Source organism: Galeopterus variegatus, unplaced genomic scaffold, assembly GCF_000696425.1.
Source record: "Galeopterus variegatus unplaced genomic scaffold, G_variegatus-3.0.2 Scaffold1127, whole genome shotgun sequence".
Taxonomy (NCBI): domain Eukaryota; kingdom Metazoa; phylum Chordata; class Mammalia; order Dermoptera; family Cynocephalidae; genus Galeopterus; species Galeopterus variegatus.
In genome coordinates this window covers 203,502-221,600 of record NW_007727238.1, presented here as the reverse complement: position 1 = coordinate 221,600, position 18,099 = coordinate 203,502, and the positions used below count along the sequence as shown (strand labels likewise).

General features: G+C 42.4%; 1 pseudogene; it reads right to left on the bottom strand.

Annotated features, from left to right (window-relative positions):
• Positions 1-5,749: 5,749 nt before the first annotated feature.
• LOC103592339 lies at positions 5,750-10,267 on the bottom strand (annotated as a pseudogene).
• Positions 10,268-18,099: the final 7,832 nt, after the last annotated feature.

The following is an 18,099-nucleotide window of genomic DNA, read 5'->3' as shown; positions in this document are numbered from 1 at the left end:
TGCCTCATGGTTAATGTCTGCAGAAAAATAACCCATATTTTCAATCTTTTGCTCTTCCTGCCTTGTTAATAGCAGGTTCTTACTTTGGCAGATTTTAGGTAAACAACACCTCTTTAAAATCTGCCTCTGGCACAAAGGTGGTAGGAGACCACAGAAGAGTGTTGGGCCCTATTATTGAACCAAGGCCTCCCTATCAATTTCCACACCATTTACATATGTCAGCCAATGGCAGGTTAAGGTAAGGATGATGTGATTTTTAATGTTTACCAAAGTAAAACATGAACAGAGTTAAAAATTAAATGGTTCCCACTTTTAGACTAAACTCTATAGTTAGTCTATAGTAGTTAGCCTATATTACTAATTAATGTTTATATTGTTCCTCCTCCTTCTTCCTTTACTTCTTTAATTGATGTATAACATCCATAAAGTTTACAAATCTTAGTATACAGCTCAATTATTTTTTCATACCTATACCCCCATGTAGCTACCACCCACATCAAGATATTAAAACATTTCCAGAACCTCAGAAGCCTCCTTCATACCCTTCCCCATCAATACCCATACCCCAATCATAACCACGATTCCAACCTCTAGTACCACAGATTAGTTTTGCCTGTCTTGGCACTTCAAATATATTGAGTTGAGCCAGCCTGTGGCTCACTTGGGAGAGTGTGGTGCTGATAACACCAGGGCCATGGGTTTGGATCCCATATAGGGATGGCCAGTTCACTCACTTGGGAGAGTGTTGTGCTGACAACACCAAGTCAAGGGTTAAGATCTGTTTATTTGTGTTGCTTTGCCCCCAACGGATTTGTTACCCCACTTCCCCTGGGTGATGGAGATGTAAAGGATTACTTAAAGCCCATTTTTTTTGAGCAGTGAGAAGCCCCAAAGTGGTTAACTTCCCTGGAAATGCTTAAGCAAGAGCCAACCCTTCCATTTGGGAAATTAATGCCGAATTGGGGTTTTCCTTCTGCATTTATTTTTCAGACAGGAAGTTACAGGAACAGAACAAAGGTGGGGTTATAGTTTAACAATATAGGCTGGTAACTTTTAGTGAAACAAGCCAGATGACATTTTAGTAAGGCAATTAAGTGGTTTTATTAACGCAACCTTGATTTTAGCAAACATTCCTTCTAATAGCAAGTTCTTAGTATCTTTACATAACAATCAGTAACTAGTTTGTTTTTGAGCCAGCAACTTGCTGTGCCACAATTTTTATTTTGCAACAGACTTATAGCCTGAGGAAAATTTCCTGTCCTTTCAAGGTTAATATTTGAAACTGCAAGGCTTTGGAAAACCAGGCCCTGTGAAGTACATATGCTTTTTAGTATATTCCACAAAGATCTCCTTATTGGTTATCTTTAAAAAAAGAAACAAAACAAATATATTGAGTCATACAGTACGTAGTCTCTTACTTGAAAGAAAGTGAGCCGAGATGCCAGGTACTGTTCAAGCTTTATTAAAGAAAATCTGCCGGGCTGTGCTCAGAGTGGCAGACAGCCCAGGGCTGCCCTGAAAATGGTGGACAGCACCAGGTGTGGGGGTGGTAGAGCTTATATAGGTATGTTGGCACCAAGAGCTCGGTGATGTAATTCCGGGGTGGGGATTGAGTTAGGTAATGGGAATGGAGAGTTCCATGCATGTGGAAATGCCGAAAGTTTAATTTTCTCTGAAACCATGAGACTTCTTGTCAAAGAGAATGGGGGAGGGGAGGGGAGGAGGTGGATGGTGCCATTTTGTACTTGGGCTTGTCTAAGATGGTGCTGGTTATGTTGCAGATCTATTATTACTTGGTTCAACATAATGTCAGTGAGATTCACCGATGTTGTGTGTAGCAGTAGTTAATTCTTTTTGTCACTGCATAGTATTCCTTTGGGTTAATATACTGTGATTTATTTATCCATCATCCTATTGGGCATTTGGGTTGCTTCCAGTTTTTGCCTATTACAAATAGTATTGCTGTGAACAATCTAGTACATGTCTTTTGCTTACATACCCGTTTCTGAATATTTATGGATCTCTGTAGGGTGTATCACTAGCAGTGAAATTGCTGGGTCAAAGGGTAGACACATATCAAGCTTTCCAAACTTGTTGTACTAATTTAAAATCTCACAGGCAGTGTATGAGTCCTAGTTGTTCCACATTCTTGCCAATACTTGTTTTAATTTTAACCATTCTGGTTAGTGTGCAGTTCTTGACCTATCATTCTTTTTTTTTTTTCCTTTTTGTCTTTTTTCGTGACCGGTAACGGGATCGCAACCCTTGGTGTCGTGCCTGCACCACGCTCAACCAGTGAGCGGACCGGTCTCTATATGGGATCTGAACCCTCGGCGGGAGCGCCGCCGCACTCCCAAGCGCCGCACTCTACTGAGTGCGCCACAGGGCCGGCCCCTATCATTCTTTATATGTTATCTGTGTTATATCTGTATCTATTATCTATTTTTATACATTTTCTATTAACTTCCTTTCATCAAATAAGCATGCCTATGCAATATTATTCATTACTCTGTAGATTTGAAGTTATTTATTTTTGCATAGAGAACCCTGGAAGGATAGATAAAAAAAATAATAAATATGATTATTTACAGGGACAGGGGTGAATGAGAACAGGCAGAAGTAGAAAGATTTGCCAATGTTTACTTTTTATAATATTTTAATTTTTGAACCATGTGCATGTATTCTCTGTTCAAAAGAAAAAGGAAAAAATGAAAAAACGTCATTGCAGATCCAAGTCTTATGCAAGAGTGATATGTGATAAAAATCTACAACTAAGTCTAAACCAGCTTTTTCAGACGTATAGAATTAAAAATGCACGTGAGGGCTGGCCAGTTAGCTCAGTTGGTTAGAGTGTGGTGCTGGTAACACCAAGGTCCAGGTTTTGATCTCTGTACTGATGAACCACCACCAAAAAAATAAATAAATAAAAATGTGATGAGAAAGCATTATGTCATTGTTTAATTGGCAGTGCTTTTTTCTTTCTTAATGGTACATAAAATAATGGTGCATATTACAATTGTTTTAGATTTTCAGATCCAGGACATAATAATTTCTATTATGTTTTATATTCCATAACATTAATAATAATAGTCCATGCATGAGCTTCATTATTTTGCTGATATGGTCAATCAATTTTCTGACATTAAAAAATCCTCAATACACAGAATGAGAAATATAATTATTAATATAAATGTTTTGCATAATCTTTTCTATTAAAAGTTGAACATGGATTGCTATTTGCCAACTATTTTATAGATAAACACATATAGATAGTTAAAGCAAGTAAGTAATTATGTCAATGTTGTTAGGAACCAAGATTTTCAGAGTAAGAAAAAAAGATACAGAAATACAAAAGAAGCTAAGTAAAAGCCTTGTAATCTTATATTTGAATGGAAAATGACCGTATAAATTTATGATATATTTTTCTCCTCCAATACATATATATTTCCTTGTTTGTCCACTGCAAATTCCTGGAAACAATGAACAACCTGCTAGCAATGAGTAGCCCTAGCACCCAGATTATGGTCTCTAAATATAATTTCTCACTAAAAGGAATCAGATCTCCTTGGAGAAAGGGCATATTGTAAGTCTTCATCAAGGAAAGATTTAAATGAGCCTGGAACATTTTTATCGTCCGAGAAAGCAAGGAAGGTGTCAAAGACGACTGGGGACATGTAAATAGGACACAGGAGCCAGTTTAAGTGGCTCCCACTGGCCAAAGATAGGGCAATTTTAACATCAATAAGAATATTCAGGCTAGGGCCAGCCCGTGGCTCACTTGGGAGAGTGCGGTGCTGATAACACCAAGGCCACGGGTTCGGATCCCATATAGGGATGGCCGGTTGCTCACTGGCTGAGCGTGGTGCTGACACCACCAAGTCAAGGGTTAAGATCCCCTTACCGGTCATCTTTTAAAAAAAAAAAAAAGAATATTCAGGCCAGACCAAAAAAACAAAACAAAACCCAGTGATGAGATGGGGGGGATGTGTTGTCCCCTCCAAAACTTATGTGGAAATTTATCCCCAATGTGGCAGTATTGGAAGCTGTTTGAGTCATGGGGCTGGATCCCTCATGAATGGATTAGTGATCTGCCTAGGTGGGGGGAGTAATGAGTGAGTTCTCACTCTCTTAGTTCCTGCAAGAGCTAATTGTTTAAAAGACCCTGGCACCTCCTCTCTCTCTTGCTTCCTCTCACCATGTCATCTGCTTATACCTGCCGGCTGCCTGCCACTTTCCACCATGAGTAGAAGCAGCCTGAGGCCCATGCCAGATGCAGCTGTCCCAGAATCGTAAGCCAAATAAACCTCTTTTCCGTATAAATTACCCAGTCTCAGGTAATTCTGTTATAGCAACACAAAACGGACTAAGACACCCAGAATATTCACATATTCACTCTAGTAAACTGAAACACATCCAAAATATTAAAGCCTGTGAGTTCATAATAATCATACAAAACAAAAATACCTCATTGGTCACATTTAGACCAATAAAAGGGAAGAATAATGCATTTGTATCCTGCCTTTCCCATGTGAACTGTATCTTAGGATGAACATACAGTTGGTTAGGAGAGATTCTTCTTGGTAGGAAAATGAAATTAATAAATGTAGGAAGAGGGCCGAGCCCGTGGTGCACTCGGGAGGGTGCGGTGCTGGGAGCGCAGGAGTGCTCCCGCTGCGGGTTCGGATCCTACATAGGGATGACCGGTGCGCTCACAGCGCTCACTGGCTGAGTGCGGTGCGGCTGGTCTCAAAAAGGACAAAAAAATAAATAAATAAAAATAAATGTAGGAAGAAAACAAAATTAGAATATCACTCTTGCGCAACTCCTAATGAAATAAAAGATCTAGATAACGATCATTGGTGGTGTTCAAACCATAGTGAAAGGCTGATGGGCAGTTTTAATGGATGGATCATGCTGCCACCACCTAAACTCATCAGTGAATTTTAACATAAGAAGCAGGACAATCAGACATCATGTGCCTCCCAGCGCGATATGATAGGAAGTGCAGAGCACCACCTGTTAAGTTCCCTTGGCAAAAAATCAAACCTGAATCCTCTCAAGCCTTTAGATCTAACTACTAGTCTAGCTACTAGTTTAAAGGAAATATAGGCATTAGAGAAATGTTCAATAACACCATGGTGATGCTATCAGAAAACCCAGAAGATGAGGAATTCTAGGGCAAAATAATCTGATTCTTCAACAAATACATTTATTGATTCTTTAATAAATTGCAAGGGGGAGAAAAGAGGAAAGAGAACCTAGAGATTAAGAGTCATAAGAGGCACATAAACTGATTGCAACCTGCAAATCTTGTTTGGATCTCAATTTGGACAAACCAAATGTAAAAATAAAACTATGAGACATTGGAGGAAACCTCAACACTGAATGGATATTTGATGATGTTATGTAATTATGTCATTAAAAATTATACTAATTTTTCTTTCTTTTTTTTTTTTTTTTAAAGATGACCGGTAAGGGGATCTCAACCCTTGGCTTGGTGTTGTCAGCACCACGCTCAGCCAGTGAGCGAACCAGCCATCCCTATATAGGATCCGAACCCGTGGCCTTGGTGTTATCAGCACCGCACTCTACCGAGTGAGCCACGGGCCGGCCTAATTTTTCAGGTGTGTTATTATATTTTGTTTTTAAGTCCTTATTTAAAAAATATGTATAGAAGTGTTTGACTTCACATCTGAAACATAACTTCCCTTAAATTATGTTTTTAAATGCAAATGCTTTTCTAAATTCCTTAAATTGATGATTTCTCCTGAGAGTGAATTCTCTGATGCTTAATAAGTCTGGAGCTCCAATTGCAGGCATTCCTGCATTCAGAACATATATAGGGCTTCTCCCCAGTATGAGTTCTATGGTATATAATGAGATATGCTTTGTGCTAAAAATTCCCCCATTCAGCACATTCATAAGGTTTCTTCTGTACATGAATTCTGGAGTGTATAATTGGCTCTGACTTCCAGAAGAAGGCTTTACTGCATTCTGTACACTCATACATAGTGTTTCTCCCCAGTATGAATTCTTTGATGGTTAATAAAGGATGCTTTGTGGAAGAAGGCTTCCTTGCATTCATTACATTCATAGAGCTTCTCACCCATATGAATCCTCTGATGAATGGTGAGTTCTGATTTCCTACTGAATGCTTTTCCACATTCATTACGTGTATAAGGCTTTTCCCCAGCATGGCTTAGGTAATGCCTGATGAGGTATGATTTCTGGAGACGGCTCGCCAACATTTAGTGCATTCATAGGGTTTTTCCCCAGTATGAAACCTCTGATGGTTAATGAGTTGTGACTGCTAGCTGAAGGATTTCTCACATTCGCTGTGCTCATATGGCTTCTCTCCAGTATAAGATCTCTGATGTAAAATAAGGTGTGATTTCCGGTTGAAGGCCTTTCCACATTTTGTGCATACATAGGGCTTCTTTCCAGTGTGTATTATGTAATGTCCAGTAAGGTGTGATTTTCTGCTGAAGTCTTTCCCACATTCACTGCATTTGTAGGGCTTCTGTCCTGTATGGGCTCTTTGATGACTAATGACGCCTGAGTTCAGGGAAAAGGCTTTTCCACACTTGGCACGATCATAGGGTTTCTCTCCAGTATGACTTATGTGATGCCTAATGAAGTATGCTTCCCGGGAGAAGGTTTTCCAACATTCAGAACATTTATAGGGCTTGTCCTCAGTGTGGATTTTCTAATGTCTAATGAGTTGTGATGTGCTAAATAAGGCTTTCCAGCATTTACTACACTTATAGCATTTCTCCCCAGTATGAGTTATCTTATGCTTAATGAGGTCTGATTTCCAGGAAAAAGCTTTACCACATTCAGGACAAGCATAAGGTTTGGCTCTAGTGTGAACTCTCTGATGCTTGTTGAGATATGACTTTCAGGAGAAGGTTTTTCCACATTCATTGCATTCAAAGGGTTTTTCCCTCATATGAACCCTCTGATGAACGATGAGTTCTGATTTTCTGCTGAAGTCTTTCCCACATTCATTACATTCATAGGGTTTTTCCCTAGTATGATGTCTTTGATGTTTAATGAATTGTGACTTCTGAGAGAAAGCCTTCCCACATTCAGCATTATACAGTTTATGGTCATATTTGGAGTGATCTGTTGTTGAAAATGGGTTTGTTTACGGCTGGGGACTTCTCCACATTGATTATATGCACAGGATTTCATATCAGTATGAGTTTCATCATGCTTTGTATAGGAAGACTAATTGCTGGATGACTTACCATATCCGTTGCTATTATCAAGGTTTCTTGCATGACTTCTACTATGACTGAATAAGTCTAAGTTATATTTCAAACTCATTCTCTTTGAATTATTTCCATGGAGTCTTTGTCTGGAAGGAACATGGTTTGCACTCACATGAAATATTTTTCCGAATGTCTTATGTCTATGATGTCTCTCTTTATTCAATGTCTTAGAGTTGATGAATGCAGCTGGACTAAGAAATAATCTTGGTCATCCGGACAGCTCTCTCTGTGGTTGTAACTTTGTCTGCAATCTTCCAAATTGAAGCCATGCATTGTGAGTCTTTCTATAACAACTTCATGTTGGAATGGAGTATCTTCTGGAATTTTTTGATGGGGAGCTTCAAGCTCAATCTCCCCACCTGAAAGAAGAAAAAAAGGGGTAAAATTGGCTCAAAGAGCAGGTAAGATGGAATAGAGGAGGTGGGGATGATAGGGCTAAGTAGATGATCTATGGTTGGCAGAGAGTATAGTGGCAGATCACATAAAAGGATTGTGCAGTGAATACACAGTTATACTCTGACAAGGATGTTAAAGATATTTACTGGAGAGAAAAGGCTGAGAGAGGTAGATTAGTGTAGATTAGAGGTCAGCAAACTAGGCCTTCAGGCCAATTCCTCCTGCCTGTTTTATTAAATAAAGTTTTACTGGAGCATGGTCATGTCCATTCATTTACATATTGTCTGCAGTCTCTGTGGTGAACACACCCTAAGGTGATCCCTTGTCAAATCCACTCCCCTTGTGTGCATGAAGAACCTGTGACTTGCTTCTAACCAATAGAACATGGCAAAGGTGATGAAACGTCACTCCCTAGATTAGGTTACTTTAGATAAGGCTCTGTCTTAGCAATCTGGAACAAGATTCTCCTGCTGGCCTTGAAGAAGCAAACTGCCATGATGTGAACTGTGTAGGGAGAGGGTCACATGGCAGGAAACTATGGGTGGCCTCTAATATCTGAGGGCCTCAGTCCTACAACCACAAGAAACCAAATTCTGCCAATGCCATGTGACCTTGGAAGGGGCCCCTAAGCCTCAGAGGAGAACAAAACCTAGCTGACGCCTTGAATGCAGCCTTGTGAGATCTGATCAGAGGATCCCGCTAAACCATGCCATGCCTGGACTCAAGATCTATGGAAACTGTGAGATAGTTAATATTTGTTGTTTTAGCCACTAAGTCTGTGGAAATTTGTTATGCAGCAATAGAAAATGAATATAGTTGCTTTCATGCTACAATGGTGGAATTGAGTAGTTGCAACAGTCTCCATGGCCTGCAAAATCTAAAATCTTTACTATTTAGCCCTTCATAGAAAAAGTTTGCTGACCCTTGGTCTAGATCCTTATTATTTCACATCTAGAACATCATTAACCTTCCGGAATACACTCATTTTCCCATCTTATCTTTCTATCACACAATTTGTGATCCAAGCACCATTTTCTTATGTCCTTATGAACCCTATGATAACCTCAGTTGTCCAGACTTTATCTAAAAGTCAGAGAGGACATGACTCTGGCCCATTTTCTCAACTCTCTATTCACCTACAATTTATCTCCCCTTTCATCCTCTTCCAAGAAGGGGCTGGTCTCTCTTCTCAGGGAGATAAATCCCACCTAAGGGATAAATTTTTCTTTTATTTTTTCTGCGGCTGGCTGATACAGGGATCTGAACCTGTGACCTTGGTGTTATAAGGCTGTGCTCTAACTGACTGAGCTAATCGGCCAGTCCAGGGGATAAATTCTGAAAAACTAAATCTTTTATGGTAAAGATGTTTCCTTTGCCAGTGATTGTTTTAGGCAAGGGCTAGTGATTCAATTTTGGCCAAAAAGATGTGTTTTTGTTTTGTTTTGTTTTATCACTTGAAGTTGAAAACTCCCTATCAATATTTGGAACCAGAAATTGAGGGATTTACAAATAAGATAATAAAATAAGGAATTTGCTAAAAGGTGGATATAGCCTGGGAAGTTGGTGGCCTTTGGTATGTGGATGTGATACTTTTGATCAGACTGTTTTGCCTGGAAATTAGACCATACTCCCAAAAGCATCCTGTTACACAATCTAAGTTAGGCATCAAAAACTGAGACAACAAAACTTTTGAAAACAAAAATAACAGTAAGAAGGCATGCTCAGATTTTCACTAAGGGAGAAGGAGGTTGGAGTAGTTAAAGGAGCATTTCGTGCAGGAGATGGCATTTAACCACAAACTGCAAATATGTATGAAGAGGCAGAACATAATACAAAGTCCTGATGTGGAGGCGAATAACCCTTGTCTGGAGAACATTATGGAAAACAGCAAAAGGAATAGAGCAAGTTTTAGACATCAGATAAAAAGGAGAGGAAAAGAAAAGAAAGAGTGAAACAGGAACATCAGGCAGATAATTTCAAATGTATCTGTGTGCTTATGTCAACTGACCTCAGTGACATCTAAGAGTTTAGATTCACGTAATTAACACTCCTAGGTATCAACCCATCATTGTCCTATGGGGACTGTGCCTCAACCATCTCTTCTGTGGTTGACTCACTCTCGCTCACCTGGACAACTCTGATATGGGCTTTCACCCTCCAAAATGCACAGCTATGCTCCTTGTTCCAGCTTGGAGATGATGTCCGGTTTGGGGACTTGATACCCTGCTCATAGAACATCTATCAAGACCCAGGTCTCAGTATTTCAGGTGCTACAGAATGAAAAGTGCCTTTACTCATCAGCAAAGTAAAGTTCATTTACTGAGGGCAGAGGAATACAAATAATGTTCCTAAGGCATTAAGACTATTTGATAAGTCAGGAACGGAAAATCATGATGAAGTTCAAAAGCCCCATAATTTACAATACTTGCAAAAGAACAAGGCCCATGTGGACTGCTCCGGAGTAACACAGGAAGGCTGTGCTCACCTATGAAGATGAGGTGGCTATAGGTCTTTAAGGTTGCGTCTCTGTACAGGGTCTTCTTAGCAGGGTATAGGTGCTGCCACTCTTCCCAGGAAAAGTCCACAGTCACATCCATGAGTGACACTAATCCCTGTAACACTGCCCTCTTATTCTGCTATGAGCCCCCATTTGCAATGTACAAAGACATGGAGAAAACTTACCCCACAGGTCATCCCTGGGATGTTATACAGGGTGCCTAAAGACTACAGAGGTTTTGTTAATTTTTGTGGGAGAAGCAAAAATCTTTTAAAAATGCCAATCAATAAAAAAAAATAGACTGCTCAATAGAAAAGTGGGCAAAAGACACAAACAAACACTTCCAAAAAGAGGCTATTTAAGTTGTCATTACACCCATGGAAAGGTGCTTGGGTTCTGCAGTGGATTGAATGGCCCCCCTAAGTCACTTGAACTTAGCCCCCACTGTAGCTGTTAAGAGGGTGGGAAATCCTCTTGTGGTAATTGAAAGGTGGGGCCTTGAGGAGGTGCTTAGATTGTAGGACAGTGCCACAGTGAATGGATTAATAATGGTGGTCAGGGGCATGGTTTGGGGCTTTAAAAGGAGAGCACTTGAGATCCTCTCTCTCTGCCCACCACTTCTGCCATGTGAGATCCCTGGGTCACTGTTGCCACCACCAAGACCCTCAACAGATGCGTTCCCTGCACTGTGGACTTCCCAGCCTCTGAAACTGTAAGCAATAAATTTCATTTTCTTCATAAATTACCCAGTTCCAAGTATTTCTGTTACAAGCAACAGAAACAGACTAATACAACTTCGTTAGTCACCAAGGAAATGCAGACACAAACCACACCTACCAGATGGCTAAAATTTAAAATAACTGACCATACCAAATGCAGGTGACGGAGTTTGGATGTGTTGTTGCCCCAAAACTCATGTGGAAATTTGATCCCCAATGTGGCAGTGTTGGAAACTGATTGAGTCATGGGAGTGGATCCCTCATGAATGGATTAATGCTCTCCCTGGGGAGGGGGGAGTAATGAGTGAGTTCTCGCTCTATTAGTTCCCACCAGAGCTTGTTGCTTAAAAAGACCCTGGCACCTTCTCTCTCTCTCTTGCTTCTTCTCTTGACTCCTCACCATGTGATCTGCTTGTACCCACCGGCTGCCTGCCACTTTCCGCCATGAGTAGAAGCAGCCTGAGGCCCGTGCCAGATGCAGCTGTCCCAGAATCGTAAGCCAAATAAACCTCTTTCCTTTATAAATTACCCAGTCTCAGGTATTTCTGTTTAGCAACACAAAACGGACTACAACAGCAGGTGAGGATGTGGCAGAACTAGCCCTCTCATACACAGCTCGTGTGAATGTAAAATGACACAACCACTTTGGAAAATAGTTTGGGAGTATCTAATAAAGCTGACTCAGCAATTCCATTCCCCTACACTCAACAGAAATGCAGTAATATGTTCTCCAAAAGACGTGTATGAGGGCTGGCCGGTTAGCTCAGTTGGTTAGTTGGCTAGAGCACGGTGTTACAACACCAGGATCAAGGGCTTGGATTCCCATACTGGCCAACTGCCAAATCACACACACACACGCACGCATGCATGCACACACAAACCCCAAAAGGCTTGTATGTGAATGTTCATAGCAGCTTTATTCCTAATAGTCCCAAACTGGAAACAACCCTGATGCCCATCATTAGGAGAACGGATAAGCAAATTCTGATATATTGGAACATAATATATGATCATGACATGTATTATATGAATCAACAAAATACTCCACAATTAAAAAGAGTAAGCTAGTGATAAATGCAACAATGTGAATAAATCTCACAGATGTAATGCTGAAGGAAGCTGGATACAAAAGACACACACTGTTATTGAGACAGGATAGGACAGGAGCAGACCTATGAACTGTTTTCCCTGCAGGAGACATTGTCTTACAAGGTAGCTGTGCTTTTCCAGCCCTTAGTCATGAGGTCTGCAGAACTCATGATTGCCCATTGGCCCTGGTAAAAATAACTAAGGAAAAACCTGTTGTTCTTGCAGAAACTAATAAGAGGGAAATGGTATTTGCTGAGCTACAAAACCCCAGTCCCAAGGCTTGTTAAAGTGTATCTGCTACTTTCATTTAAACTGTATCATTATGTGCCTACTCTTTCTTTTCCCTTTTTTTTTTTTTTTTTTTCCTTTTTTAGACCGGCCGCACTACGCTGAGCCAGTGAGTGCACCGGTCATCCCTATATAGGATCCGAACTCACGGTGGGAGCGCTGCTGCACTCCCAGCGCCGCACTCTCCCGAGTGCGCCACGGGCTCGGCCCTACTCTTTCTTTTCCCTTTTTTTTTTTTTTTTGTCCTTTTTGAGACCGGCCGCACTACGCTGAGCCAGTGAGTGCACCGGTCATCCCTATATAGGATCCGAACTCACGGTGGGAGCGCTGCTGCACTCCCAGCGCCGCACTCTCCCGAGTGCGCCACGGGCTCGGCCCTACTCTTTCTTTTCCCTTTTTTTTTTTTTTTTTGTCCTTTTTGAGACCGGCCGCACTACGCTGAGCCAGTGAGTGCACCGGTCATCCCTATATAGGATCCGAACTCACGGTGGGAGCGCTGCTGCACTCCCAGCGCCGCACTCTCCCGAGTGCGCCACGGGCTCGGCCCTACTCTTTCTTTTCCCTTTTTTTTTTTTTTTTTGTCCTTTTTGAGACCGGCCGCACTACGCTGAGCCAGTGAGTGCACCGGTCATCCCTATATAGGATCCGAACTCACGGTGGGAGCGCTGCTGCACTCCCAGCGCCGCACTCTCCCGAGTGCGCCACGGGCTCGGCCCTACTCTTTCTTTTCCCTTAACTGTACAGATTAAGTTACAGATTAATTTTAAGTCCCCTTTAGGAGTTACGTGCAAGATGCTCCTGGAACTGACCTCCCTTGTGACCATTGTAAAATTACCAGAAATCACCAAAGCAAGATGCTGACATCAATTGAGGAGCTGCTTGCCTTTAAAAACCCTTCCCCAACTTGCCTCAGGGAGACAGCTTCTCAATTGCTGCCTTTCTTATGCATAAGTCTATCTTTTAATAAAGCATTGCTTGTTTGTCACCCTGCTCAGTGCTTTGTTCATTTCTATGACATTGAGATCCAAGAACGTGGTCCAGTATCATTACGATTCCATTCTATGAGGTTCAAAATCAGACAGTGGTTAACTTTGGGGAGCATAGGTATTGACTGCAAGGGGGCATGAGAGAGCTTTCTGGGGTGGCTAAAAATGTCCTGTACTTTGTTGTGGGTGCTGATTATATAGGTGAATACAATGAAGTCAAATCTCATTGGGATTAGGATTTGTGCACTTTACTGTATATTTTATTAATGTAAAGTTTACTTTGAAAATGTCATTTACCTACGTCCTGCCACTTGCTGTACATCTTTTATTCATAATTTAAAGAAAAAGTGAGGCCTGGGGGGACGTCTCTCAGGGACTCCACCCCATATTATCAGAGTGAGTTGATTGGGGGGAGATAAGAGAAATCCCTTACCCTGGGCAGTTTGAGGACTTGGAGAAATAGGCCCATAAAGCAGGAATTAGCCTAGGGACTGGAGGGCACAGTGTATGGGAGGCAGACAGCACTCCTTCTTGGGAACGTCAAGATATAGTGCCAAGGACAGGCATGGGCCATGCGGAATGGGGCACACTAAGAGGACACAAGACACAAGAGGGATGTCACAGAGGGAGAAGTTGGGTCCTGAGGCTCGGAAAGGCTCACTTGGGCTCAGGGGCTACAGACAGCTCTGTAGGGAGAATGAGGATAAGAGAGAGAGAGTGCGTGCATGCGTGTGTGTGTGTGTGTGTGTGTGTGTGGACAGAGATATGGAGGGGGAGAGAGATTGGGGAGGGAGATGGGAGAAGAATACAGATAGATTGAGGGGAGACTGATGAGAAGAAATAGAAAGAGTGGGAGAGATGGACAGAGAGAGTAATAGATAAAGGAAGAGAATGACAGAATGACAGAAAGATAGAGACACAGTGGAGAGACAGAAAGACAAAAAGCAAGAAAGACAGGCAGAGAGAGACGGTGGGGATGTGTGGAAGAGAGCTGCACTGGGAAGTCACACGGGTGGGGGCTTGGGCAGGCTGGCCCTGTGTCCTGTAGATGTTGGGCCAGGTCCTCACTCACAAGAGGAAGAAACAAGCATGTGAGAGGCCATGTGAGGGACAGGTGGGACGGGAGAGAGAACAAAACAGGAGCCATGATCCCTAGGGAAAACCATTATTCCAAGTCCCTGATGATGTGGGAAGAATATAACCCACACAAACTGGGGAGTAAAGGGTGTGGGCAAAGCCCGTCCATTAACTCCTCAGCGTTTATAGCCAGGGTGGAAAGATGTCATTCACAGCTGACAAACCAAGTAATAAAGGGATCAGAATATCTAAGGGGATCAAGGGAAATAACAAGAGATTTAAGACTAATAACAGGATTAAAGTGCATGGTGGGTGTGGGCAGAAGTGAGATTTTCCTCATTATTCGCTGAAACAAGTCAACCAATATAGGCTAAAAAATAGAGGATTAACTTTACTGCCACACTGGAGTCATCAAGGCAAACACAAAAGGCACCCCCTTGGGCCGGCCCGGTGGCGCACTGCTACAGTGCACCGCTTGAGAGCGCGGCGGCACTCCCGCCGAGGGTTCGGATCCCACATACAGACTGGCCGCTCACTGGCTGAGCGAGGTGCGGGCGCAACACCGAGGGTTGCGATCCCGTTGCCAGTCCCGGTCCGGTACGGGCGCGACACTGAGGGTTGCGATCCGTTGCCAGTGACGAAAAAAGACAAAAAGGAAAAAATAAAAAGGCACCCCCTCAAGCCTCCAAACCCTCTACACTATTAAAAGAAACTCACACCAAAGAAAGAAATAGCTTACAACGTACTGGGAGATATAAAACAAAAGATGTGCCCCAAACAGAAAATATAATATAAAATTCATGGATTCATTTATTCAACATTTGCTGAGCACCAACTGTATGCCAGGCCCATCAGCGAACAGAAAAGACAAAGATCCCCACCCTCTTTGGTGAGACAGACAAGAAAGGAACTAAGTGTCTATTATGTTAGAAGGTGGTTCCGATGCACTGTCGAGTTTGAGAACCGCAGCTATACAACTGCAGTGACTAAGAATGAATTACCGTTCCATGCACCAGCACGCATGACTATCACACACATACTGTTGACCAAAAGAAGCCCGATACATGGTATGATTCTATTCACATAAAGCAAATAAACAAACAAAACCAATCTGTCCTGACCGAAGTCACGTCAGTGGTTATCTCTGGGGGACTAATCCCTGGGGGGTAGGAGGGGGATTTCTGAGGGGCTAAGCATGTTCTGTTTCTTCACCTGGTGCTGATGACAATTCACAATGTGCTCACTTTGTGGAAACGCTAATGACTTGTGCACTTAAAGCTTTCCTTTCAATGAATGATTCACCCAAGCGTATGCCCACACACCTTATGACTCAGCAATTCTGCCTCTACTGTCCCCTCTGGCAGGGCCACCCTTCTGTCGCCTCTCCATTAGGTAGATTCTCCCCTACTGCTCAGCTTTCAGCTCCACCATGACAACATGGCATCTCTCTCATCTAGACTGACAATTCACTTCTCCCAATATTTATATTACTTCCTCTGCTCCCAAGGTGGGAATTGAATGTTCAGCTAGGGGGGATGAGGAAGGCCTCATGGAGAAGGTGTCATTGCAGCACCGGCTTGCAGGAGGTGAGGGACTGTGCCATGTAGAGAGATGGGGAGCAGGGTGCCGGCCACAACGAACAGCCAGTGCAAAGTTCCCGAGGTGGGAAAGGACCTGGAGTGTTCGGCAACAGCAGCAATGTCGGTGCGGCTGGACTGCAGGGAGCGAGGGGAAGCGGGTAGGAGATAAGGCCTGAGAGATGAAGGGGGCCACATCATGCAGTGTCTTGTGGGCCACAGTGAGAAATCTGAGTTTTATTCTGGGTGAGGTGTGGCACCAAGGAAGGGCTTTGAGTGGAAGACAGAGGCAGTTTGATTTGTAAGTTAAAAGGCTCACTCTGGCTGCTGTGGGGAAGACGGATAGTAGGGGACAAGGGTGGGCAGAGGGAGCAGTGAGGACGCTACTGCAATAGACCAGGTGAGACATGGTGGATGGAGGGTGACACCAAGGCCGTGCCAGCAGAAGTGCTGAGAAGTGGCTGGATTCTAGGTGAGCAACTTGACCATCAAATGAAATGGGTGACGAGGGGAAAGCCAGTGTGAGGGACAATGAATGACCAGTTAGACATTCAAGTCACACAAGGCAAACACTGCCACAAAGGAAGCATGAGGTCTGCTTAAAGAACCAGATGAGGTTGAATGGAATGAAAAACTCATTAAGAGAGATGAGGAAGGGCACTAATTAATGATAAAGGGTAAAATCCAAACCAGTATCTAAGAATTACAAATATCTTTATACCAAATAAATAAGATCAACATTCATGAAAGAAAAGCTAGGAAAAATTCAACAAAACTAAGAGAATCATATTTTTGCTAGAAGACTATGTTTTTGGTTTTTTTTGGCAGCTGGCCAGTAAGGGGATCTGAACCCTTGACTTGGAGTTATTACACTGCGCTCTAACCAGTGGGCTAACCAGCCAGCCCCTCGCAGGTGAATTGAAGGCGCCTCTGTCTGTGCACGCGCACACACACACACACACACAGAAATCATAACGGTTCTAACAAAAATTTTAAGTGGTTCTAATTGATATATATTGTACTCTGTAATCTCAAAACAGAGAATACATCTTATTATCAAGTACTATAAAGCCTTCACAAAAATTGGCCAAAGAAAACCTGAATATATTTTTAAATATAGAAGATGTACAGAAAATATTATCTGATTGCAATGTAATAAAATAAGAAACGAAAAACGAAAGTAGAAAACAAACTCTGTTCTCCAAGAAGTAAAACAACTCTCGGGCTGGCTGGTGAGCTCAGGTGGTTAGAGGGTGCTGTTATAACGCCAAGGTCAAGGGTTTGGATCCCTATGCTGGCCAGCCGAGGAAAAAACAAACAAGAGAAAGCTCTTTCTTAACAAGTCTTTAGCTCAAAGAGGAAATCCTAAGTAAAACTGCAGAATATGTAGAAAATAAAAACAAAGAAAACTCTACAGCCACTTCTTCCTTTTTCTCTTCCCTTCCTGAGTGATTCAGTCCAAAGGCCATCAGGTGGGGCCTAGCAAGGCAGACGTCTGTGCAAGGGGTGGGGAGAGGCATAGAGGCATGGAATGTAAGGGCTGAGGAGGCGACAAGAGAGCCCACCTCAGGGAGTGGGGGTCACCAGTCTTCTGGATAAATTGGAACAGCGAGGGGCAGCCCAGCACAGAATGCTGAGCTGGAGCAAGGTGGGGGTGGGTGGGAGCCGTGTACCAGGAGATTGGTCACTGTCCATAGTAAATATATGAAGGATAATGGGAGCCAGGTTCCTGACGGTCAGAGAAGGGAATTATAGGGAGGAAGCTAAAATGAGCCCTGTGGTGCTGGCATGCAATTGGAGGTATTACTGCAAACTCAGGGATTTCAATGTACAGGTAGATATAGAAATATGTGTGTGTATGCGCGCGTGCTGTTCCAGCAGTGTGCTGGAAATATATAACAACCAGCTCTCCAGGAAAAATGTATTAGATATCTACGGTTATTATAAATTTTACTGATATGAAAATGCAAAATACTCATTTGACAGTGAATAGTAAACAATACTCTGTATTGTGAATTTCGTATAGCCAATAAGTTATCACAGAGTTCCTTCACTGATTTTTGCCAAATTCTTGTAACTGTAGCCAATCTATGGCTGCAACTCAACCATGATTTAACAAATGGCATTGCATCCCAACCTGCTAACTCTTCCAAATTTATTGCCATTAAATCTGATGTGCGATCTACTGTTAAGCTG